Raw genomic sequence first — 27,831 nt, forward strand, 5'->3', positions numbered from 1 at the left:
AGCCAGCCAGCCAATAACTTAGCAAACAAACAAACAAACAAAAAAAAAAAACCTTACAACAGAGACATGTCTGTGCTGCTGCAGTAGATATTACATAAATGGTATTCATTAATACAGTTTCAGTTAGTACGGTCTGCTATACTGTACGTATCACGAATTAACTGACATTTAATAGATGTGTAGCACAAATAAAACGATTACGAAGAACACAATAGCTTTTTAATGTATTGGGCGTAAAAGTTGATTTGCATATTAGAGTTTCGTTCAACCGTATATAAAATCCGATATAGTTTAAATCGCTATAAAAGGTTACATTTCTCCAGCTCCCAACACTAAACAAAAACACTTGTTGCATTGACAGATATTGCTTTGACATGACAGTTCCATGTTATAGCCACACGGTGGCAGTATACGGTAGAGAACTACAGTTCAAACAACTCTAAAACCCTTCTGCAAATGACGTATTGCGTTTCTCGGTTTGATTTGCTAATTATGTGCGCCAATCAGAAGTTAGATACTTGCTGTAGCTTGTTATATCCAATTAGATTGTTGAAGGCAAGACGTAACAGTTCCACTTCCTTGCCACAGGGTTAGGGTTTTTAAGAATATTGATTATACTTAAACCAGCAGTTCTAACAAATGGCCACACGATGGCAGCATTGGATAAGAAATTAATTTCACTACCTGTACTACCCAATTGTAAACAACAGAGGGCACTGCAACTGCTTGCCAGAGTTTCACCGAATTAATGAGGTCCACCGGGGGCGTGTCTCTTTGTGAAACAGTTATTTAATTTAATTTAATTTAATTAGATATGTTAGTTTGTGGAAGAAGGAAGCCAATTAAGTTTGCTATTGTTTTGTGAAGATCACGACTCCTAGAGCTCGGTAAACCAGGTGAATGCACTCCATATGTTTACTTGTTTATTTGTCTGTGCAGGGTTGTTTTTGAATGCAGCATTAATGACAAATTACCGGTTTGTTACTGTTTGCTGAGTGGCTCCTAATAATTTGTTTAGCTTTTATGAGGTCTGATCAGTAACTGTTAATCTGAGTTGTCAGGTTGTGTGTCTGCTTTGAAAGATACTCTCTGCTGTGTACGGCCAACAGTTTTGCATTACCCTATAGAATGAATAAAGAACTTATAAAGTAAAATGAAACGTGCTGAATAATGTTACGTTAACATATTGAATTACATTCCGCTTTGTAGTTTTCCATTTAACGAAAAACAGACAAAATGGAAAAATGTGACATTACAAAAATCGAACATGAAATACTGTACTAGTATTATGGCTTTCGGTGATGTTAAATAAAATATCTAAATTATGATCATACCGTTATTAAAAACTAGAATAATTGCTAAATTAGCGTCTCTCTTGTAAAACTACCATTAGTGCTTTAGGAAATATCTCCCTCGTTATTTATGAGTCGTGAAGAATGAATAGGTCTTTCCCAATTTGTGTAGAAGTATTTAGTAAGAATGTCATTACTAAGGGCTCTCTTGACCTTGTTTTTGTGTTTTTTTTGTATTCTAGTACATTGTCTCACTGAACTTAACGTTTAGTTTCCCCAGCTCTCTCTATTACGGTTTCTCTGAATCCTCTTTACTCGTATTAACCTGCCCCTCTACCTGCTATTGCTCCTCCCCTTTGTAGAACACTGGAATGCAGAATGTTTGGAATGCTGAGGGCTGAGGTTTAGCTAACATGCTCCTCTGTGTTGCAGGTGGTAACCCCTGGTGACTGGATCTATGGAAGGTTGCTGATATTTTTCACAAAATTTTTGGTTGACAAATCCTGTTTACCCTTGTAAAAATCTTTGACTAAAAATATCTTTTGTAAAAAAAAATAAATTTGCAATTTGAATGCAATACTTGTTTGCCTTTAATGTCTCAATGCTTTTGAATACAAATCAGTTTCACTGTCTGCATGTTGTACGTTTCGTTCATTTTGCTGCTTTTAGTTGTTAACTTGTCTCCAAGCGTCTGAGTGTAGTAGACTACCGATACTAATCCTTGGGACCTTTGTGTGCATGGATTTGAATGGTTCATTCTTTCAAGGTATAATCACTTTCACGTATTTGTGTTGTTTGTTTGTAACTTGTGTTTGTTTTGCTTTACTCTTTGCTCCTTCGTTTGTAATCATTTATTCTACTGTTTCTTTACTCATTTATAATAGTTCATTGTTTTCATCTTTGATGTTAACTGTCGTATTCTTTTTCCCAAAGCTAAATGTCCTTCTTCTGTTCCGCTGGCTCTTGTCAGGATTTGTACGAATTGGGCAAAAGCCATGACTGAACACAAAAGTGGACTTGCAGCTCGATAAAGGCTGTTGCACGGAAGTGCTTGCTGCAAAAACGATGCCAAAAAAGCTGTCAGATGTAATCAACGCTGAAGTAAAAATAATTCTCTTTAATAAAAGCTTGAGCACTGAACTCATGACTTTTCTCAATGCTATGTGAAGAGATGAGATGTCTGCACAAGCAGCTTCTGCTTCATACAGAAGTTCGGTGGCTGTCACAGGGTAAAGTTTTGACAAGAGTCTGCAAAACTCAGGGAGGGGTGTCGTACGTTTTTGACAAACTCCCACCCCCCACTTCACCAACACTTACTCGTCCAGCGCTTTCAAGCTTTACTGGGATATGTGGCTCACATGTTTGACAAGCTCAACAAACTTAATCTTTCTTTGCAAGGTGAAAACTAACATTTTCATTGCACAGGAAAAAATACAAAGCTTTTCCCAAAAACTTTTGCTTTGGAGTAGCTGTGGTTTGCAAGACAATGTAACTATGTTCCCGACACTGTCTGCTGTCATTATGGATTTTGGAATGTAGGTCATGTAAATTAAAGATAGTGGAGCAATTGAGTATATTTTCCCGAAAGTGGGGCAAATTAATTGAATTTTGCCTAAGTTATGCTTGTTGATCAGTTCTGGCTCAAAGAGTTCACTGAATTGTCACAAACAGCCAACAGATCTGTGTGAAACGCTATATTCTTTGCTTATTTACATCAAGAACAAGTACAGAAATCGCTTGAATGTAGAGACAGATCTGAGGTTGAAACTCTCCCAAATCAAGCTGAGATACCACAAACTGCACTAGCAAGCTGGCACATCCTACACACTGAGGTCAACGTGACGATGGTGTTATTTTATATTCAAGTTTATTAAGTATTTGAATAGGGGTACTGTGCTATGTTGCTTTCTGTCTTCAGCAAAATGTTATTATATGTTGGTAAAATCATCTTTTTCTAAATACTGTACTGTTTATTAGAAGGGGGAAGTGTGCATGGGGCATGCATCTCAGAAGTGGGGCGTAGCAATAAAAGTTTGGGAACCTGTGTTATAGACCTGTAAGGTTTGGCTTTGAATACATTTCGAGTCACTAATGAAACCAAGTTGAGAATCACACTTTAGCCCCAGGTCCACATCACAAAGTGTAATAGTGCGTTTCAAGCAGTAGATGTGCCATTTGGTTGGTTAGCTTTGTTGGTAGAGCATGGTACTCTGATTCCTGGGTTAGTGGGTTCAAACCGCATGTTTTCCTTTGTGCTTATTCATCATACTCAGTTTTACAAAACAGGACAAGGTGTCAGTGGTCTTAAGCATAAAAATAATAATATAAAGAAGTGGATATAAAATCTTATATTCAATGCCACTCTCACATGGAGGCAAGTGGTGCAGAGTGAACATTCACTAGCATGCTGTGCTGCTCTAGTTGGAGAAATGGGTTAAAATCGAGTTGATTTCTTCCTTTATTTTCACTAAGTTTGTTGATTTACCTTATATTCAATGAAAAAGCAGGCTCTTCCATGGAAGAGAGGTAGCACGGTGGGCTAATTCACTAGCATGCTATGCTACTCTCCTTGGAGACCTGGGTTCGAATCTAGCCGATTCCTTCCTTTATTTTCACTAAGTTAGTTGATTTACCTTATATTCAATGAAAAAGCAGGCTCTTCCATGGAAGAGAGGTAGCACGGTGGGCTAATTCACTAGCATGCTGTGCTGCTCTCCTTGGAGACCTCGGTTCAAATCTAGCTGAGTCCTTCCTTTATTTTCACTAAGTTAGTTGATTTACCTTATATTCAATGAAAAAGCAGGCTCTTCCATGGAAGAGAGATAGCACGGTGGGCTAATTCACTAGCATGCTGTGCTGCTCTCCTTGGAGACCTGGGTTCGAATCTAGCCGATTCCTTCCTTTATTTTCAAAGAATTTGCTTATTTGCCTTATAGACAATGTGAAACAAGACTTTCCTGTGGGAGCTGGTGGCGCAGTGGGTTAGTCCCACGGCTTTCACTCCCTGAAGACGGTGGTTCGAATCCTGCACCCGGAGATGAGTTCCTGAGGTAAGTAATGATGTTGGTTGTGTTTCCACAGGTGGAGATGGAGAAGAGATGACCTGCCCTGCAGAGAAGAGGAAGAAGTAGGAGAGGTGGTAGGAGAGGATAGAAAGGGGGGGGGTCTGGCCCCCCCTGGCAGGGAGGAGTGGAAAGTGGGGGTCTTGCAACCTGAGAGAATAAAAAGGTGGCCAATTTTACAACATTTGATGTTAATAACTTTCTTTTTGATGTTGGTAACTTTAGTTTACACATACATACTAATTAATAAAGTTACTAATGTTACTTATTAACATCAAAAATGCTGTAAAATTGGCCACCTTTTTATTCTCTCAGGTTGCAAGACCCCCACTTTCCACTCCTCCCTGCCAGGGGGGGCCAGACCCCCCCCCTTTCTATCCTCTCCTACCACCTCTCCTACTTCTTCCTCTTCTCTGCAGGGCAGGTCATCTCTTCTCCATCTCCACCTGTGGAAACACAACCAACATCATTACTTACCTCAGGAACTCATCTCCGGGTGCAGGATTCGAACCACCGTCTTCAGGGAGTGAAAGCCGTGGGACTAACCCACTGCGCCACCAGCTCCCACAGGAAAGTCTTGTTTCACATTGTCTATAAGGCAAATAAGCAAATTCTTTGAAAATAAAGGAAGGAATCGGCTAGATTCGAACCCAGGTCTCCAAGGAGAGCAGCACAGCATGCTAGTGAATTAGCCCACCGTGCTATCTCTCTTCCATGGAAGAGCCTGCTTTTTCATTGAATATAAGGTAAATCAACTAACTTAGTGAAAATAAAGGAAGGACTCGGCTAGATTCGAATCCAGGTCTCCAAGGAGAGCAGCACAGCATGCTAGTGAATTAGCCCACTGTGCTATCTCCCTTCTCTGCTTTTTCATTGAATATAAGGTAAATCAACTAAGTTAGTAAAAATAAAGGAAGGAATCAACTCGTTTTGAACCCAGGTCTCCAAGGAGAGTAGCACAGCCTGCTCGTGAATAAGCTCACTGTGCTATCTTTCTTCCATTGATGAGTCTGCTTTTTCATTGAATATAAGGTAAATGAACTAACTTAGTGAAAAAAGAAATCAATTGGTTTTTAACCCAGTTCTCCAACTAGAGCAGCACAGCATGCTAGTGAATTAGCCCACTCTGATCTCTCTCTCTCATACAAGAGTTTGCTTTTTCATTGAATATAAGGTAATTGAACAGTCTTTGAAAATGAAGGAATCAGCCAGATTTGAACACAGTCCTCCAAGGAGAACAACACAACATGCTAATGAATTAGCTCACTGGGCTATCTCACCCCCTGGATCCTAGTGGGGGTCTACTAATCTAACGTTGTAGGAGATGAACTTCCCTTTTCAGAGATTGTACATTTCTGGAGTTGAGAATCGTGCATCTTATTGCACAATTGCAGTTTCATGCCACTGAAGAAAGAAACCAGTGTATACAATGCTCCAGTCCAAACTATTGAAGAAAATTCAGTAAATATTTAGCAGTTGGTATTGCGTGTGTGTGCTGCAGCTGGTATTGTGTGAGTTATCAGCTTGTCGTCAAGTGTTTATATAATCCTGCAAATATTAAGTCACTTACAATTTCTCTCAGATTGCATAGAATAAAGATGTGTAACGGTAATGAATATGAAGCCAGTATGTGAAAGTGTTTGGCCATCCATAAACCAAAGTCATATGGCCAATTGTGTAGCCATCTCAAACCACAGGTCAAAGTGAAGGTTGAACAATACAAACATGGAGCATCCTAAAGAGTGCAGTGCTGTAGTTTTGGTATGCCTCAAGCCTGAAGTATCTTTTGCCAATAAAAGGATACTGACAGTTAAAAACAGGACTTCTGTTCTCTAAGTATTATAACGGAAAGCTCAGGTTTGTACAAATTAAAAACAGGTGCTTAAAGCTCTTTAATGTCCACAGTGTAAACTACACAAATCCTACCAATTCAAACCTTCAGAGATCTTCAAAGATAAAGAGCTCCTTAACAAGAGAGAACAAATACAAAACAATTGGACTCCTTCTTAAGGTTGGCTACTTGTTGCTCTTACCCTTATAGATTCAGAACATTATTGCTTTGTTACCATGGCATTAGGAAATGTGTGAGGTTATTTGATGATCTTTGCATTCCATTACAAGAATCCTTTCTCCCATATAAATCTGACTAGGCTGCAGGTACTCCATTATAAAGAAACCCCTTTTCAGTCCTTGCATTGCTTCAGAGAAGGGAAATGGAAGATTCTGTAATCATTCTACAGGCAACTTAATGCAGAATACCGAAACAAGTGAATACTTCTTATCTTCAGTGATGTTAGAAAGAGCAAGACACGAATAATAGAGTCCTGCATCAGGTCGGGTACCCACGGGGCTTGTGGGTGACCCGAAAAAGCGGGTAGGAATTTGCACTTTTTCGCAGTTTGCAGTTCGGGTGCGGGTCAATAAAAAATAAATTTTCAGGTCTGAATTTGAATCACCAGAAATGTTTTCTGTCCTTTCAGCGTACTCGTCTGTAACCCTTTCCCAAATAACGCATTAGAAGGTAAATGTACCAGTATTTCCTGCACTAAAGTAGGAGGCGATTAGGGAGGAGTCAGCTGACTAAGCAGTGTTGTTCTCGCTTGTTTGATACGTCGCAAGATCTTTTTATCACGACTGCTTGGTGATATTAAAAATGTTTGTGAAAGAGGTGAAACAAAAGACAGCGCAGGGTTTATATCATGTAGTGGATAATAGTTTGAGAGCTAAATCAGAAGTGTGGAATTATTCTGGAATCACAGCGAATGAAAATAATGAACATGGGCCTGCATCCATTGCTTGTCATTATGTTTTTGTGAACGACAGCCACAAAACTAGTACATCATCTCTGCAAAAGCACAGGTGTAGCTCCCTTTCAACTGGTGGCACGAAACTATAGTAAAGTAAGTAGAGATAGTTAATATGTTACAATGTTAAAATATATCCAGACCACTAGAGAAAGCTACCACGCTGTATAGCCTATTGTCTAAACTCAATGGTAGAGGTAGCTGTATGTGAATGTGAGAGCGTGAGAGTCAGTTGACGCAGGCAGTAGGTAAAAGACAAACACTTGCAGGTTTGGGTCGGGTTGCATGTCTTATTAAAGTGGGTCGGGTCAGGTTGCGGGTAAGAAGACGGTGTTGCTGCGGGTCCGGGTCGGAAGCGGGTCGTAAAAATCGGACCCACGCAGGACTCTAATGAATAAGGAACAACGATGTAATGAGCCACAAAGACAGTATTATACAGCACCACACGTCAAAGCAGGGGTAGGTAAACCTGGTCCTGGAGTGCCACAGACACGTCTGGTTTTTGTTTTACCCAAGCCCCTTAATAAACTAATTGATTTAATGATTGGCTTAATTGGTTAGAATTACCATGTGTTCCAGGTATTTAGCAATTGACAATTAAGAGATACCTACAAAACCTGCAGGACTGTGGCACTCCAGGACCAGGATTACCTACCCCAGCGTCAAAGCATGGGTTTGACAAACATTCTTATTCACAGTGTTTTACTAGAAATGTCAACACAGTGTATTAATGAGTTTGAATGGGGTGAGATCTATTCTCAAAAGTAGCTTGAGCAGACCGACAGCCCTCACCTAATGATGCTCACTGAAAACTACTGTGGCACCTCAATGGAGGAAATCTGCAAATTTTATGAAAGCCAACCTAGGCAAAGTAGATGCATTTTTGGGTCCATATTCGGGGCTTCCAGGATTAACATCATACTGGTAAGTTTACATTCTACTTCTAAAAAGAAATCAGCAAATCGAATTGCTGCGGACAAGCTACATTAAGAAAATGGGTGGTTTCTTCAGAAAGGAGGGCCCATCCCTCAGTGCATCGTCCTGTCAGTATTCAATTGTAACTGCTTTGGTCTTTAGGTATTCGTTGAGGGCTTCTTCACCTGGGAAATGTAGGGAAAGAAACAATACACATTAATACAAAAACATGTTCCTGCCTCTCTTTCAAAGTCTTGTTATTTTGCTGTAGTTTTCCCCATACTACAGTATATTTACACTTTGTTTCATGGGCAGCCACTTTAAAAGCACTTGCTCTGCAACAGATAGGAACCCAGCCTGAGCCCAGTACACACTGGTAATCCACTGCAGTGCCATGTTTCCAGTGCACTATGGTACCATATGTACCACTATGTGCACTATGGTATACTGATAACTATTTGTTCCTAACTCGTTGCCATTGCTGGCAATGCAGTGGTCTAATGTTTTCTTCAGGTATAATGGTATTCCTGTGTGGGTGTAGACAGCAGTCTTACCCAGGTCCTTCCCGATGCCAGACTGTTTGAATCCTCCGAAGGGGGACGCCACGTCCGTTTTGTTGTAGGTGTTGACGAACACGGTCCCGGCCTGCAGCTTCTCGCTCACGTACATGGCCTTGTTGATGTCACGGGTAAACACGCCAGAGGCCAGACCGAACTCTGTGTCGTTGGCACACTTCAGTACACCGTCAACATCGCTAGCAGAGGGAACAGTTCACATCTTCAAACTATATTAGGGAGTTGAAAACCACTACTGCAATTAAAAAAGTGTTGTGCACCACAAACAAGAGTCTTACTGCAATGCAAAAGACCCATTTGTGGTTTTAGAGATTTTAACCTCATGTCATCGGCTGGGGGCAGAATCCGTAATGGCAGGGTATCACACAACACAGCCACATGTATTTCATTTTTTTTTTTTAAAGCTATTAATGAACCAAGTTTAGTGATCACTCCCTGAAGATCTCTCTTTGCTGCACGTCCAGTGCATCTCTGCATTTCACTTCAACAGGTCACACGAAGATTTTGCGGACAATCTAAAAATCACCAAAGTTTTTGGAAAAGAAACTGAGGACTTGGGTCTGGGAGTTTAAACAGAACTCAAAGTCCCAGAACTTGCATGCTTTGGCTCTCCTACTCAAAACCTTTACTAGTCAACAGTTACACATTCCTTTACTCTTAAATGGAATGTGGGAGACTCTGGAAAAAAACCTTAAATTAAATACAATTAACATACAATGTGCTGCTTTTATACAGGAACTAATTCATATTGGATGCATATAGCAATCCATGTTAAAGCCTGGCTCTGAATAAAAGAAGAGCTGCCTTGAAAACTGGAACATACCCCTCCTTGAATTTGGAGATAATCATGATGGGGCCAAACGACTCCTCTTTTGCAATGTACATGTGGTCCTCTACATTCGTAAATACAGTAGGCTCAAAGAAAAACCCTAGAATGAAAAAAGCAGGGTAAAAACACAAGCCATACATTGAACCACTGATAAAAATAACTACATTCCTATACAAGCTCAGTACATCATGGAAAATGCTGCCAACTGCAGAGCACTGTCTATATCTTTAAGTGTGAAGTATGGGGGGCAGGTTAGCACAGCACGCTGGCACAGGCAGATGAGATTAGTGGTCTCAAGTTTAGCCCGTCGGTGACATTAGTCTTGCTTGTCTAACTACTGAACTACTATCAAACATTTTTCCCTTGTTACACATGTTTATTCATTTGAAAAGCCACAATAGAAAGGAGTACTAGAAAATTATATTTGGTTTTAGAGTAGTCTACAGTGAATAATTAATAGTGTTGTGGTTCTATGTTGAGCATGAAAAACAAAAAATCTCAATGCTTTTTACAATGTGACAAGGACTTCACAATGCATTTACCATTGTGCCAAGTTAACACCTGTTTTAAAAAAACAAAAAGAAAACAAGCCATTGATATTAAAAAGTTTCAAATAAAATAACTATCAAGGTTAGTTTAAGAGCTTCCTACACACGCCTTAGTTTTTTCTTGATAGTTCTGTAACATGAGAAGTTTGATTTTTGAAATTTACAATAAAATGCAAACTCAGCACAGTGATAGATGCTTTGTGAATATGGCCCAAGACGTACGAGATGAAAGGTGACGGTAAACAGCTCCCTATCATCCCGGTTTTCAGGACAGTTTACCTGGTCGAGGCACCTGCTTCCCACCACACACCAGCGTGGCCCCCTCCTTCTGCCCCACCTGGCTGTACTGCACTAGCTTGTCCAAGTGAGCTTTGTGATTCTGGGGGCCGTGGTCCGTCGCCCTGTCCAGGGGGTCTCCGGTTTTCATCTTCTTCACCTCCTCCACCTGTGGGATTCTACAGCTTAGCCTTTTTTGACAGGTTCAAAACATTTAAAACACATTTCATATGAACAACTGAGGGACTCGTTCACAAGTCTCTTAAGGAAGCCGTTCTGTAATATTAAAAGGATGTCCCCCATTGTCCTAAATCAAACTAATAAGTGTCCATTGAAAAATATGTTGTGCTATTTATAAAGTTTAGGTGTATCAGTACAAGCAATGGCCAAGAAGGAGAAGTACACAATTATTTTTAGATGTTCACTCACTTAGGTCTATTGTAATGCGTGTGCACTCACTGGAGAAAAAACAACAATGGGTTTAGACCCTGACACAAAGACATACACTTACCACTCTCTTTACAAACAGATCATGAATGGATTCTTCCACAAACAGTCGGCCAGCTGCAATGCAGTTTTCACCTTTATTGAAGAACACAGAACTCATTCCCTGTCAGAAAACACACACAGTGAGATGCTAAGATATTTCTTTTTTTTTTTTGTAAAACAGTAGAAAAAAAAATGCATCTAAAGTAATTGTAGCTAAAAGAATAATTCCATTAATCTGTTTCGTACTTACAATATCTATATAGTTTTCAAAGGAATACACACTATAATGTAATTTTCATTTTAAAACAGGATGTATGTGGTACTACTTCAGTTTAAAGGAAGCTCTCAGTTTTGATGCCTTATTTTTGTCTTCTCTTGAACTTCCTGGGTCATTTCACCTCAGCAGCGTCCTCTGGGTCAAAGCGTGTTATTAGCCAAAAGCATGACAGTCAATATGGGAAGCAGCTGGTTGGTTATTGACAGGGAAGACGACAAACAGTCTAAAAGCATGGCTGGCAAACAATATTACTTTAAACTAGAAGTACCAGATATTGTATTTTAAATTGAAAATACATGCTACTCAAATATGCATTTCTTTCCAAACTGCACATTTCAGATCTATATAATGAAACTGCATAGCGGGGAGAATTTATGAAACTATTTTGTAATCTACAATTACTTTAATTTGAAAAGTGTCACCGTTTGTCCGCTTCCATTATTTCCTTTAATACAATTCATACCACCAGTATCATTTAGTAGTTCAGGTCCACAACAAACAACTTTGAACTATAACACAGTACATCTTTATTGACGATCATGCGACATTTGCCTAAAACCCACTTGGTTTGAGGGTTCACCATCTGGCACGCTGGATGAAACAGTAGACACCCAAAATGATACAAACGCAAGAAGGGGCGAGGTACTTGCTTAACAGTATTTTGTTTTTCTTTTAATAGGTAATGAGTGCAGTGGGCAGTCCTTCCTCCCAAACCCTTAATGGTGTTTAAGAACTTGATAAAGTGCATGTAGATTGCACCACATTTCATTTAAAACAATAAAACAGGACATATTACCTGAGCCAGATTCGATACAGCTCCTGAGGTTAAAGCCTGAGAGACTAGTGGATTATCCAGGAGAGTAGTGTATGCTGGATGTCAGTGAATGAGGTTAAAGTTTGAGGGACTAGTGGATTATCCAGGAGAGTAGTGTATGCTGGATGTCAGTGAATGAGGTTAAAGTTTGAGAGACTAGTGGATTATCCAGGAGAGTAGTGTATGCTGGATGTCAGTGAATGAGGTTAAAGTTTGAGAGACTAGTGGATTATCCAGGAGAGTAGTGTATGCTGGATGTCAGTGAATGAGGTTAAAGTTTGAGAGACTAGTGGATTATCCAGGAGAGTAGTGTATGCTGGATGTCAGTGAATGAGGTTAAAGTTTGAGAGACTAGTGGATTATCCAGGAGAGTAGTGTATGCTGGATGTCAGTGAACGAGGTTAAGGCTTGAAAGACTAGTGGATTATCCAGGGGTGTAGTGTATAGCAGATATCAATGAAGCTCTTAGGCTTACCATCCTCACAGCTTTGTCCATGTCACAGTCACTGAAGATAATGAGTGGGGATTTCCCACCCAGCTCTAGGGAGACCTTCTTTACATTGCTCAATGCACAGCTATGGAGACAAGGTATGCAATTCACACTCACTTAATGAGCATTCTTCCTCCTAACTATTCTTCAGGCCATCCAGTTCATTTCATGGGTCAGCTGTGATTGTAATAGGAAGTGCCAGTTCCTTTATGCGGTATTATAAATACAGCTTCCAAGGGTTTTATACCTTAACAAATTAAACTTCAGTTCTACTGCCTATGGTTTAAAGGCATGATTATAACCAAGGTTTTAAAGTCTTCTTAGCATAAGCAACCATACCATATACAAATGCAAACAGGCTCCCTGGCTTATACTTGGGTACATACTGTGTGCTATGCAGAAGCGGTTTCCTATGTTACAATGTTCTAAGTGTAGTCTCACCAATGCATTATAGAACCTCACAATAACTTAGTATGATTCAGACTCTTGCTTTTGAATTGCTGCCTACACTATGCTAGCTGACCGCAATGAAACTATTACAACACCTTACTTGTGGTGGGATTATTAGCATTACATTGAATTTGCAATGTTTCAGCCCAATTCTGTACGCAGTTTAAATCCACTCCCACACCTGTTTGTCGTCTCCAAATGATCTCATTATCAATCATAAAAAATCTCTCTCTCATTCATTTCATTTACATGACGCCGTTACCTTTTCATGATCTGTTTTCCGATCGGTGTGGAGCCAGTAAACCCGAGCTTCCGAATATCAGGGTGATCGGACATCCTCTGCCCGACCAGGGAACCTGGCAACCAGAAACAAGATCTATTGGGCTCCTTTTGTTTTACACAAAGACTAGCCTGGGATACCTAATTAAAGAGTTTCAGTGACTCTCTAAAAAACAATGGACGGAGATATATAGTGCATATTAGCATGACAGGTAAATTCACAGATTAGTTTTGAGTGCCAAGTTTCCTACTGCAGTATTAAATATGAAAAATTCCCTTTTATAGTAAACATGATAGAACATATAAACATTATTTAACTCTTTATACAGTATATTTACTATATTACAAGTTTGTGTTTAGAAATTAACACATTTATTTTAATACATTAATTAATCTGCTAATGAGGCTAAATGTTTTGAAACTATGGAGCTACCAAACCTTCTTTAAAAACAGCTGATGAATGTTTCATGAATAGAGCCCAAACGATGGCATTACTGTACTATCAAGGGCAGTTAACTAATACTGTATACTATAGCGTGGTTTACCTGCCCCTGGTAGAATATTAACGACTCCCTTTGGAAAGCCAGCCCTCACAGTGAGCTCAGCAAATTTCAAGGCTGTAAGCGGAGTCACCTAAAATGACAGAGGTTTTTATTATTTTTTGATGTTGATCTGTGCCAAACAGTAACCTACAATCAGAGCAGCTCATCATTATTAGAATTTACATTGCCACCTTCAAGATAAAAGCTTTTCTGCTTCTTAATCTCTTTGCAGCTGCGAGAGATTTGCTATCAGATTATCCAACAAGCAGGTGTGGAACAATGAATTGCGATACATTCTTTATATAGCGCATTGTAATAGAGGTATGCATCGTCTTTATTGGGGTTCTCGAATGAAGAAAATGTGTGTTTTATAATTCGTATGAATACATACTCTTCCTCTAAATAAATCATTGTCTTTTAACAGAATAGTCCATCATTAAATGATCATTTGATCTTATTAAGCATGACACAAGTAGCTCATCAGGATCATTGCATGTATCATATTACATACATATATATTTTGTGACAAAAGTCCTTCTTTTCTAATAATATTGCCACTTTCCAGGATCTTGGTCATTGTCTTCTAGTGTAAATGAACCAGTGCAGACAACAGTATTTCAAGTTCAAACAGGGCAATGCCTGTACTTTTATTGATTACAGCATACAGAGGTATGCTGTGTGAAATCATAAACAAAACAGAACAAAACAAAATCTCCCCTTTGGAATCCTACCTAAACCTCTGTTTCAGTTCTAACTAAACATCGGCCGGCTAATCCGTTTACCGATACTTACACAGGGCTTCACAAACTATAATACCTTCTTTCCTTTATAGATCTCCCCACACAGATCTCCCCCTTTTTCCAGCACCAAACAGTCTTATTTTTTGAGCTGTTTAAATACCTTGACTAATCAGCAGCAGCTTTGCCGCATTAAGTAAATTAGCAGCAGGTGTGTTGCATTAACCAACTCTGGGTTTATTCTTGATCGGCCATGTTCAAAACCCTCTGGGGTTTCTGGGTCATGTAGTCCTCCCCATGACTTCAAGGACTACATTTATTCTTTGCTCTGTAACAGAGGATATAAACTGCTCCCTATATATCGCCCCTCCATAACTTTCCCCACACTCCACCACAATACATTATTTATATATATGTGACATCAGTGTATAATTACACCACTATTAAATAAACAGTCTAGACAGACTTGTCATGACACCATTTGTCTAGTTCCCATGTGAGGGTTGCCGTGAGACAGCAGTTGCAGATCACTAACCTGGGCTGGCTTCAGTACCACAGTATTCCCAGCAGCTAGACAGGCCGCAGTCTTCCATGCCAGCATCATGAGAGGGTAGTTCCAAGGAATAACAATTGCACACACCCTGTCAGGGCAAAGGGACACTTTAAACTTCACAGGGTAGTCCGTGAACACAACACAAACCAAGCTGGAGACTCAGGAGCGAATATTTCTTTATAGTTAAATAAAAGAATATTCAGACAGGTAATTTGTATCACAGTGTACAGCAAGTGTCAGGGAGTTCTAGGGTTGAAGAATTTTTTTAACCAGGTCTCATTTTTTAATTTATTTAGCATGCATTCAAATCCAAACAGCAGACTGACTGGGGGAAATCGCACTGTACACCACATTTCTATGCAGATTCAAAGCTTAAGGAAAGGAACTCTCAAAATGCATACTGATTCAGGTTTAATACATGCTTTCTTTTCTATATGCTGTACTTGTACAAACAGGATACTTAATGAACGTTCATGGAGCGTTGTGTTTATTTTACTGATGAGACTGCCCATAGACCCCCTTTGGAGGCTCATTGGTTATTGGGTCTCATCTGTAGAATAACTAAATCAAAGCTGTGAATCGCAGCACATTTTATAAAATAGAACTAAATTAGTAATATTATGCTTTTTGAGAACGATTTCCAGTTTTAACCACTCTCACCCGATTGGCTCCCTCTTTGTGAAAGTCAGGTTTCGATTGGGCCGAGCCTGGTTAATGGGGATGGTAGAGCCCTATAATATAAAATATTAAAAACGTGAATTTCAAAGAAATACACACTTTTATTCATCAACAGTGTGCTGCACTGATCAGCACTCCACTATGAAGGCTATTCATTATAAAATTCAATATTCAGGTGACATTTTTATTAGCAATATCCAGATACTTGTAGTATTGCCACAAACTGGGGATAAATAACCTGTGTCCTGGTCCCTACTCTGAAGCTAGTTACTATCATAGATTCAATAGCAAGACAAGCTGTGACTGAGCTGCTGTAACAGGTGTTACTACTGCACTGGGGAATCCAAGGGTAAAGAGTTTGAGGTTTGGAAGGGGTAGAATTGCAGAGAGTGTGTACAGGAGCAGTTCTCAAAGAAATGGAAAGAGATGGATTCTATAGTGGCCAGCTCCTCTTGGTGTTCCTCCATCAAATCAGCCAGCCTAGGACCGATCACCAGACATAATTAAAACTGAAATATATCTATACTTAGAGAGCTGAGACAGTGTACAGATTACAGTGAATTACAAAAAAGAATGTCGAACACCTGCATACAGTGACATCACCGTAGTCTCTAGTTTTATACAGCATCAATTTAGATTACTGCATGGCTGTGGACACCCACTTGTACACTGGCTATTCATTAGAACCACTATTTAGTAGCAGCATAGACACCACAAAATGCCTGGGGTCCTTGAGAAATGCAGAGATGGAAGGCACCTACTTGTAAATGAGCCTTCCCCGGTCTCTTGGGTTCATCTTCCCCCACTCTCCGTTCTCAAAGGCTTCTTTAGCAGCGGCTACTGCTTTATCCACATCCGAGACCTGAGCCAAGGAAACGCTGCAGATAGTCTGCATAGATCAAGAACAAGGCATCAAAGTAGTGCTACATACCTTTCATTCATTTTCATCCATCTTGGAACCTTTTTTTTTATGATGTTCCCATTAATTGTGAATGGTTCTGAATTGCTGTAATCTTTTCATAATCTTCTCCACTGCTCAAACTGACTAGCCATTTTGCTCATGGTATACTAGAGAAGCTAAGTTGAAAGGTCACACTATCATGCGATTTTTTTTCAAGACCAGGAAACAAACACTTTCCAAAACAACATAAGGCTACACAAAAGATAGCAGCCGGGTGGGCAGAGCAATAGAAAGAAATGTTAAAACAAAACCAGTATTAAAGCAACTGAACTGAAGAATTGCAAATGTCATATGTAAGGGAGGGTTAAAAAAAAAAATCACATTGAGAGATGTGTGCATAGTTTCGTCAAAACACCAGACTAGCGCACCAAATTAGGTGACAGTACCATGACAAATGTAGGTCCCCAGACTCTGGCACCCTCAATAAGTTGTGGTGAGGAATATTTAATCACAACTGAAACAGCGTGACAGACGCAGGGCACACCTCCAATTTGTTTTACTACACGTTCCCATGCTTTCACTCTGGTATACGGCAGTTATCTATTATAAGGTAGGTCTCCTTACCGTGCCATCGTTCGGGTTAATGGTCTGGTACATTTTTCCTCCCTCTGCATCCACAAACTGACCGTTAATAAAGAGCTGGTGAGGCATCCTGACCGTCATGTTGTTCACATTCCTCTCAGCCTGGAAGAGAGAGAGAGGCATGGGATTGGGATATGGCTTTGATCCAGAGGCCTGGCTCTACAATGAGGCCCATGACTCTTTCTTTCAAACATGTTCTTATTTAGATATATGTGGAATGAAACTCACTTACAGATAGCCAGAACACTGAATAGAAGGGAATTACTGTCAGTATTGCTCGTTCTGATTTGTCTTATATTTATTTCAGTTGTCAAGACTGCGAAATACTTTTTTTTTTTCTTCTAGACTTTATTTTCAATTTGACTCCTATGAATCGCTTTCATCCAGCTACACAATTTCCTGTATTCAAGGTAATCGAACCCCACATACTATATGAGCACAGAAAACACATTTTATTAGAACGGAACTTTGAAGGTGATGCCGTCATGGCTGCGTGTAACTTACGTAATCAATGACCATCTCCTCCTCCTCGTCCTCCCCTCTCAGCGGTGGTGGCCATGTACACATCTTCGTTCTGAAGCTGCAGCCCGCTGCCTCGCAGCTTCACCTCTTCCACCAGCCTGCAGACCAACCAGACACACACACACGATTTGTGTGAAGACATAAATCGTTGCACTGACCATAGGTCCCTAATGTAATGGGAATGGTATCTCTAATCAAACAGTGTGTATTCTGTATGTGATCGCAAATCGTTCCTACATTTGTTAATCCTCCCAGGGCTTTGGGTGCAATTAATTATTATTATTATTATTATTATTATTATTATTATTTATTTCTTAGCAGACACCGTTATCCAGGGTGACTTACAATTGTTACAAGATCATATTATTTTTACATACAATTACCCATTTATACAGTTGGGTTTTTACTGGAGCAATCTAGGTAAAGTACCTTGCTCAAGGGTACAGCAGCACTGTCCCCCACCTGGGATTGAACGCACGACCCTCTGGTTAAGAGTCCACAGCCCTAACCACTACTCCACACTGCTGCCCTGTGCAATGCGAACACAATCAAACAGCAAAGTGCTGCTCTACCTCACAACATCCATGGATGCAGCTCCGGACTTGAAAAAGTCAGTCGAGTCCTCAATTTTCTCCACGTTAGACAGAATCCCTTTCCAGACAACCTGGAACAAAAAAACAAGCAAATTAAAAGATGAACTGGCATCTCTTCAGCAGTGTAGCTTGGGCTGTGTCTTACTGCTACTGAAGAAGCACAAAGGTCGTTTATTTGCTAATCAGCATCCAGGTTCATAATAAACACTTTCTTGCACAGAGGCACTCTGTTTGTTTAGAACAACATCTCATTACAGACGTAAAGTCAAGAAAGAAAAGTCCATGTGTTTCCTATAGTAAAAGCATACCAAAGATAATAAAAAATTGTGAAAGCACGGTAAAGCATATTAAAAAGCATAGCAAACTATGGTAGACTATGGTAAATGCATTGTATAACCATGGGAAATGTATTGAAATTGCACAAGGAGAGAAAATGCAAACATTATATTTTAGATTTCACATAACAAACAGGAGACACGATATTGGGAACGCATTCCTAATTTCAACAGGAATAAAAAGCTGTATACTTGTGTTTGAAAATGCATAAGGGAGTTCATCTTTATATAATGTAAGCCATGTCTGGGTACCCGCATCTCTTCTGCAAAGCTCCTCTCCTCCTTAGTCAGCTCCACAGTTGTGCTCTCCGCGGCTTTGAAATACTGAGAGGCTGCAATCATCTTCCCATCTTCAAACTGCAGGTTCCTCACTATCAACTACCAGAGAGGGGGGACGGGACAGGACAGCTGGTTACTAAACAGAGATAGGGGTCATGGAGATTCTTTACAGTTACAGAAAACCTCCAAATTCAAAATGTTGACAGTAATCACACATGGCAAACGTTATATTGCTTCTCTACCCAGAGCGACATTTAAATGTGAAGCAGTACTAAAAAAACACTTGGGTAATGAAATTAGAGAAACAATTCAACAGAAAATCATTCATCGAATGGATATGGGTGTTGAAAAACTAGAAGAAAATTTAAATGTTTAACAGTAAGAATAAAAACTTTAACGTTATAGAATTGTATTTAATGTTTAGACAAATTGTTTACAGTCTCTTGATACATTATAATCTGTTGCGACCGACACTATGTAAAAATGTATGAAATATAAAAACATTACTACAAATAGTAAACCCAGTCTATTTGTTTAAATGGTAAACAACCATTTACACCAAGGGTATAAACATTTAATCTATTAAACGTACATTTACAACCTCGTCTAAAACAGTCATTTCGCATAAATGGATGGGCAGCTTGCGAGAAGAAAAATATGTCAAAGGCTTGCCAGCCAAGAAGGGTTTCACACATTTCAATGTTTCATCTGAACATTACAACAAGTCAGATAATATCTTTCATGAAACCATTAAGTTCCTCTTTAGCCCTGCAGTGTAAGATTCACAGCTGGTTTCACAGACCCTGATTAGCACTAACCTTGGAGTACCTTAGCTAAGGTAACATTAGTCCAAGATTAGTTGTAATCTGCATCTGTAAAACCAGACGTGAGTGTTTACAGTTATGGTTCTGATGCAATATAATCATATTAAACAGACACTACCACTTCTCAACTGGTCCAGTCTGATATCATGTATATAACACAACATCTATATAACCCTGCACCAAGACTGTTAAAAGGAATCATTTGTATTTGTGTTATACCTTTCCAGTGGTGTTACATTCACAACACTGTTCTCGATCAGCAGTTTATTTCAGCACTCGGGTATTCTAAATCCCAACCTTGATTCTTCCCTCTTTCCTTGTCCATTGAAAGGAGGGTCTGGGTCTGCCACCCACATGCATTCTTTACTGCAGTGCTGCAGTCTGAACATTGACTTTCTCCAAATGCCTTGTGTAAATAATATGATTTTAGTATATGTGTGAGTGTGTGTTTTCTGTTTATTATACTCTAACGCACTTACATGCTATCATAAGTGATAAACTGAATACGATTGGTACTGTATAGGGGTACTGGATTGAACGCAGGCTGTTTCCTGCTATCATCAGTAACACGGTGCTAAAATCACCCTTTGAAATAGCATGCCACACAATCAAGCATCATGTGACTGTCCTGGGCAGCTTACTTATGAAACACCGCATTCAATTCCAAAGGATTATTACAGTGAAATCCCATTAGTTAAAGATGAATCCGTGCTGATTTATCCCATGCGAAAAACCCTTTATTCATACCTAAATCAATTAGGCCGCCGTTTCCCCGAGGCACTTTCACTGACCATGTTACAAAACAATTTGAGTGAAACAAAGAGGTTGCCGGCAGTAATTAAAATGCTGCAGTTGTTAGGGCAGTCATACGCTGTGCTAACAAGCAAGCTAGGAAATAATATTTGGGTTGAAAGACTCATTGAACTTCCCCTTCTAAACTCCAGCCTGTCACGCCACTGCACAACTTTGCAGCATATAAAAATCACCTTTTCACTTTCGTTTCTAAATATTCTAAGAAATCTATCCTGAAATACAATTGAGTCAAAATATTAGTGCTCGGGACAAATATTTGAATATTCGATCAAACACAGCTTGGAATGTATAATAATATAATAGAATTTACAAATGACAGTATCAAAAACGTATCACGCAAAGAAAGCCAATGCATTTAGATGTCTGAAATAAATTACATACAGACTGTTCTTACTGTTTTTGCTTTTGCATTCCAGCTAATGCAAAACTAAAAATTGAAATACTGTTTTAATTTTGAAAGAGTATTAAGATAGGAAAAAAAAACACGTGCATCCCAGAACTAAAAAATATCTAGAGTACAAAAAAATGGATACACATATTATGCGTGAATTACCGGCTTGCCATCATTGCCAAACAGCACCAAGCCATTTTTGGTGACCAGCCCTGGTTTGCTGGCTCCTGGTATCTCCAGTGGCTGGCCGTTAGGGGTAGTATCATTGTCCACCAAGGAAGAGCCATAGAAAGTCACTTTCTAAGAGAAACGAAAACATCAGCTAATTAGCATTCTCTCCTGGCACTGGGTTAGGAATACTTGAATTATGCTTTTGCTGTGTTCCTCCTGAGCTGTCAGCACTATAGAAAACAGAGGAACGCCTTGCGTGTTTGTCAGTCTGCACTCCAAACTGTACATGGAAAACTCGATAGCTGCCTTGAATTTTCACCAAAGAAAAATTGACAAATCAACTACACTGTTATGCTTATAAGAAGAGATTAAACCTGGAAAAAAAAAGTTTCTAAAATTTGGCATTTGTAATAGAAATGTGTATTTCAGTCAGATCTATTTAAGTGTAGCAGCTGGGTTTGATGCAACAGACTGCTTCAATTAGATACTTCCATTTCTAGAACAGAACCATTGCACTGCCACTGTGGTACCTTGCCACAGAAGATCACTTGGTAATCATGAACACACCTGCCCATCCACCTCAGCCCAGGCTCCTGGGACTTTGTCATTTCCTCTGATCCAGTTGTGGATTGCTTCAGCAGGCTGGTCCCAGTTTATCTGCAAAAAACATGCCTGTTAAAGCATTTGATACACCTGGTACTGGTATTCAAGGAAGGCATTAATCTATACTACCTTGGCATTGTCTTTCTTCTGGATACCCTCGTAGGTTGCCCCTTCCTCTGGTTGTATAATCCTAGGGGCCTTCCCCTCTGCAATCAGTCTAACCGCATCCACCTACGGGAAGATGAGAAAAACGATAACACAAAATAACAGAACATCTGTCTTTTATACGCTACCTTAGGGTGTAAGCAGCCAATTTTAAAACATTAAAAAGTATAGTAAAGTGCCCACTATGAATTAACAGAAAAAAATCCATCTCACATGTTCTGAACTTCTACTGCCTGTCAAAGAGATTTAACATCTTCAATATTCATTCTAGATATAACTTTTAATATTGGAATGAGAAGGTTGGTAACCCGTTTTAATATTTTTTCATCATGCTGCCCCGGTCCAAGTTTTCTACTTTAAATAAGGACGGTTTCACTCCATGTCTCACGCAGTGTAGGGTAGTGGCTTTGCTGCTGTAAAAAAGTGCCTTTAATTTTGAGATGGTCTTTTTACTGAGATGGCATTAAAGGTTTTTTAAGTTTTCCATGGTTTCATTGTCCCTTTCGTAATGTTTGAAGAGTTAATCGATATTGTCTGTTAAAAGCAAAAACATACTTGTGAGGTTAAAATCTTATCATAAGCAGCGCGGCACCAAATAACAAAGACTTATTATCTCTTCTCTGCAGAATGATATATGCGCCTGTGACCTGTAACCAGTGTAATATTATACTGTCACACAGACAGGATACATAATGGCGAGGAAGCAAAAAGATCCAAAGTAGACAAAGTCTAGATTATAAGACCAAGGTTCAGCTTTAACTGCAGTGCCGAAGATACCAGCTGCTGCACTGTAATGAGTTTTCTAGGAGTAACTGTACAGGAGTGTGGAAAGAAAGTAACAGCAATGTGTCGCTTACTGTGCCTTTGATCCCCTCTGGAAAGAGGAATCTCTTGTAGATGGTGTTCACTGTGTCGTCAGGATAAACTTCACACTCTCTCTGGAGGAGGATTGGACCTGTGTCCAACCCTTCGTCAGCCCAGAAAACTGTGAACCCCCCCTTCTTATCGCCGTGAATGAGGGTCCTGCAGGGTATAGAAACACTGTAAGATCCAGGTTTTACCTTCATGTTGTAACATGGAAAAGAGAAATAACAGCAGATATTATTCTGCTTGGTTTAAATGATCTGTCTGCTTACAGCACACATTCCATACACTTGAGTGACTAAATTCACAAATCTCCTATACGTTGTTAGTTCATAAGGATAAGCAGAGGAAGTGGGAGAGAGTGGTAAGGTCATCTGAAGTTGCATATTCTTGAGAAGGTAGTTAAATTATCCAACGGCACCTTCTCCAACGAACAACTGCTGCCAGCTAGAGAAAAAACTGACACACCCAAGATAATAAACACAACAACAGCTGGTTAACATAAATGGTAATTTCTTGCTGGCAAGCCATTTTCAAGGCTACCACAGCACATGACACATAGTCACATCTGTTGAACACATCTCAGTTGAGGTACACACACTACTTTCATTTCTGTGTATGTGTCTGCATTAAGAAACCTGAACCTTTTTGTTCCTTCATGTTTAAGTATCTCACTCAGATAATACAACAACATGGGCGGACATTCTTAACCATTTTACAATTCTCTTGTTATAGTAAGAAGGAATAAATCCTTAACTATCTCTCTCCTGTGATCTCACACACCTCTAACACCCTGTCTGTCTGGGGAAACAGGATAAGATCTGGTTACTTTGAATATAAAAAGAAATTCAGGCTTTAGCTGGGTGGGGTGCACATAAAAATACCAACACCCATTAACTGGTCACTGTACCATTGGTTACGTACCAGAAACGGGAGGGGAACCGCCCTGTGTTAAGGGGTATTTAACATCTTGTAAAGTCATAACAACTTGAAATCTGTCTGTTCTGTACTTGGGATTCCCTGCATGTATTGTAATAAACCTATTATTAATTGAAGAAAATGACTTTGTGCATTTTCTTAAGAAACATCGGAACTCACTTTTTAAATCAGCATCACTGGGGTAAAGAAAAAACAAAGAAATCTTTTTTCAAATACTTTAACCAGGCTTGCCTACTTACAGGACAGCGGCTATTCAATCAGAGTTCCATTGGAAGACCTACTCCAAAACACAAACAATTAAACTCCTGTATTACCTTATATGTATTCCACCCCTTTGGAATTGAATGATCACAGAACTGGGTAATAAAGCAGCGCTATAATTTTTGATCAAATCTACCCCCATAAAAAAGTACACAAAACTAAGGCTGTGTTTTAATATGAACCCTACTTCATGAGACGTGAACCTGAGACGGATGGGTAGATGTAACAGTTATGATTGAGGGTTTAAAATTAAGACACAATCTACAGCTATGGCCAATGGTTTTGCATCACCTAGCATTTTAGGATTGAGATGAACATAATTCAGATCTTTTACTTAACATCATGTAATTAAAAAAAAATACAAAATTATATTGCAAAAGTCTACCGGAAGTCATAATAGGAGTACAGGATTTCATGTTAGATTTCGAAATGTCACATTTTTCAATGTCAGTTTTTCGTTAAGTAAAACTACAAAGCAGTATGTAATTCAATATGTTAACGTAACATTATTCAGCAGGTTTCATTCGACTTTATGAAGCAAAATGAGTTAATTCTATAGGGTGATGCAAAAGGTTTGGCCATAGCTGTATGTCAGAGAGATTCTGTCCCTTTACCAGTTAATGGCGGAGGCTCCTCTGTGCCGGGGGAGGAGGGAGGGGTGGTAGATGATGGATCCGTGCTTGGGGAAGTCGATCGCCTCCATGGGGATGAACTGGGAGCAGAACGGCATCACATTGAGCTCTGGCCCGACAGCCCTGTACTGGTTTAGCACCTCCGCTATAGCCTTCCCCTTCAGCCTCCAGCGTGGGAACTTAAACACTGGCACCCTGTCGTTCTCTGCCTCTGTGGCTGCAAAACAAAGAACACACCACTGGTTATAGCTAATGAAATAATTCCTCTGATCTTAACGCACTTGCTACATTAGTCTCACATGCAGTCTGGAAAGAAATTTCAGCAAACACGTGTTTTCTTTTTTAAAAATGACAGTTGGTGCTCTACTTGGGTGAAGAAAGTTCTCAGTCTCCTCACTAGTGTTACTGGCTGCAAAGCTTATCAAGCAGTTGGTTTGGGTAATGACAGGAAAGAAGGCATTCAATGGGCAGAGACAAAGTGCAAGACTACCTTAAAGTAAAAGAAAATGAAATACCTATTGCTGTAACATGTTTCTTTAAAAACTGCACATCGTAGACCTTTATAGATAATGGAGGTGCACAAATAATATGTATTGAAGTATGTTGTTAGCTAGAACCACTTTAAACTTTTAAGTTGACACTTTTTCTGTTAAAACTTATACTTTGTTGTTCATAAAAACACACAGGTGATGCTGCTTTTTTCATTTTTCAACATGAAAGCACCAGCTTATGCTTTTTGTTACTGCCATTAATTACAAACATTGCCTTGACAACACTGTTTCACTAGATTACACAATTCCGTTTCATTAGATTACACAATTTTCATGCCTGATGTACTGGATACATTGCACAGAAATATGGTTGTGTCTAAGTCCAGTTAATGGTCACTGTATCACCTGCAGACAAGCTTCAGATTCCCCACTGATCCACCTTACCTAAAGGGTCTGCTTTTCCATCTTTGTCTGGGACTGTGAACACTCCCACAATAGTGTGTCCTTCCTTGCGCAGCTCTTTATAGACCTCCTGCCCAAAGAGGCTCTGACCGATCACAGCAATCTTCATTTCTCTTTATCGACTCTCACACACACAACTGAACGAAATCAGAAAAACAGAGTAGGCATCACGCATTAAATCAATTACTCACTGTACATAAGATCCATCACATTTCTAAATATGAATGGCTAGACATTTTAATTCATAGCTCAAAACTCCATATAAATCTGAACTGAAATGCTAAATAACCGGTTTAAAAATCTTTTTTTTTGTGCTGAAAAAACGACACTATTATAAAAGGTACCTGTAAGTTTTGGCCTTGTTAGCCTTGGATAAACAGTACTTTGGGACAGTTGAATAAATGCAGATCATGGTGGAACTTGACCTCCAAAAATTAGTGCTTAAAATGGGTAATACATGTCCCATACGCTGTCATTCTCTATCCCTGGACTTCATTAAAATGGTTTGCATATATATATATATATATATATATATATATATATATATATATATATATATATATATATTTGAAGAGGGGATGATTATCTACAGGGAGAAACCAAGCTATTTAATAAACAGGTAAACCAGCCATCCTGCATTAATTCAACTATCCCGGTTATGCTGGAGGGCCAAATTAGACAAAACCTACCATTACCTATTACCAGCTTATCTCTATTATTGCAGGCTCCTACAGGTATTTCTAAAACATGATCATGTCATTTTATACATGTATGAACGTGCTTGCTTTTATGCAAACAGCATAAACATGTTCAGTTTTACAGTAAAATGTAAACAACATCTTTCTATTGTTCAACCTTTCAAAAGGCTGGACTAAAAAATAAAAAGTATTATTTACATTCTCTAGTCTTAGCTCCCCCTGCCCTCTTATGAAACTTGCTTACCGCTATGTCACTGGTTACTTCCAGCAGTAGGTGGTAATTGCTGGGGTCAACTGCAGAGTACCAAAGTTAGTCCACTTGATGCGTCTAACTAGTGGATTAAGCAGGTTTAGTCCACTTCCTTGGTCTAAAGTTAGTACACTTGTTAATCCGGTATTGCAGTGTACCAGACGATAATCACCACAGGTGGATCATCCGCTAAATCTGACTAAACAAGACCCTGATTGCAGCGTACCAAATCAGACCTGAGGTTATCCTGTTCAGGTGTGACTAATTTAGAGTATATGACTAACTCAGTACGCTTGCTCGTCCTACGTTTATACAGCACATTTTAATACAAAGACAGCTCCATTATTCTCTGAAATTACGTCTGAAAATTATTAAAATGAAAGTGAAGGCTTTTGATGCATTTTGTTCACTAAGGTTCGCACGCCGATGCCGAGTCGCATGAAGAGCTTCATGCTCAGTGCGCTGTACTGTAGACCCGCATAACCCAGTGTCTCAAGTGAAAGGCTTCACTAACATGTAACAGAATACAGAACTATATACAATATTTTAAATTATTATATAAAATTGACAATTGCACTATGTACGTTATATCATTACCTTGTATCGTTGATACACAATATTAAGCAATTATACATGTTCTAGGTAGACGGAGACTGTAGCCTAGTAACATGTCTTTGGACTGTGGAAGGAAACCCACGCGAACAACATGCAAACTCCATACTGACAGACCCGAGGTCGGAATCGAACCCTGGACCCTGGAGCTGTGAGGCAGCTGTGCTAACCACCACGCCACCGTGCCGCCCTCCCACTAAACCGTCACATGTATAATTAGTATTATATAAACAATGCATAGGGTACTGGCAAGTTAAAATCCAAGTAGTGTGTGTAAAATCCGCTAGTGTGGAATGTGCACAAAAAGACAAGTACAATTAGGCCTATCGATATAGATTATGAATATGTATTTGAAATGCGTCTGCACGAATCACGCCTAATAAAAACGCGTTTTATCATTAATAAGCCTATATGTGTTACTGTATTTGCTTTTTTCATATTTCTGACTTTTTTTGCCGATGCTTTCAATATCCCCGATGTTTTTAATCAAATGTTCGTAACGACGATGTACAAGTGTCTGAGTTTGCCTTTATACCTTAACTTGTGAACTTCCACCCGCATTTATAGAAGCTTATTATGGGTTAGTCCTCATTGTCTGGCTAACTTGTTCAGACTAGCTAAACCACTTGCTGTTTGGTATGCTGGAATCAGCACTAACAGATCTGCAGGACTTGCTAGACCGCTTTAGTCCACTTGATGCGGACTAACTGGTACGCTGCAATCGACCTTATTGACTTTGACCAACATCTTGTCACTGCTATAGCCTTCTTTTT

The 27,831-nt window shown here is 39.4% G+C and overlaps 1 pseudogene; it reads right to left on the reverse strand.

Annotated features, from left to right (window-relative positions):
* Positions 1 to 6,212: 6,212 nt before the first annotated feature.
* LOC117411986 (cytosolic 10-formyltetrahydrofolate dehydrogenase-like) lies at positions 6,213 to 26,686 on the reverse strand (annotated as a pseudogene).
* Positions 26,687 to 27,831: the final 1,145 nt, after the last annotated feature.

This window comes from Acipenser ruthenus, chromosome 16, assembly GCF_902713425.1.
Source record: "Acipenser ruthenus chromosome 16, fAciRut3.2 maternal haplotype, whole genome shotgun sequence".
Taxonomy (NCBI): domain Eukaryota; kingdom Metazoa; phylum Chordata; class Actinopteri; order Acipenseriformes; family Acipenseridae; genus Acipenser; species Acipenser ruthenus.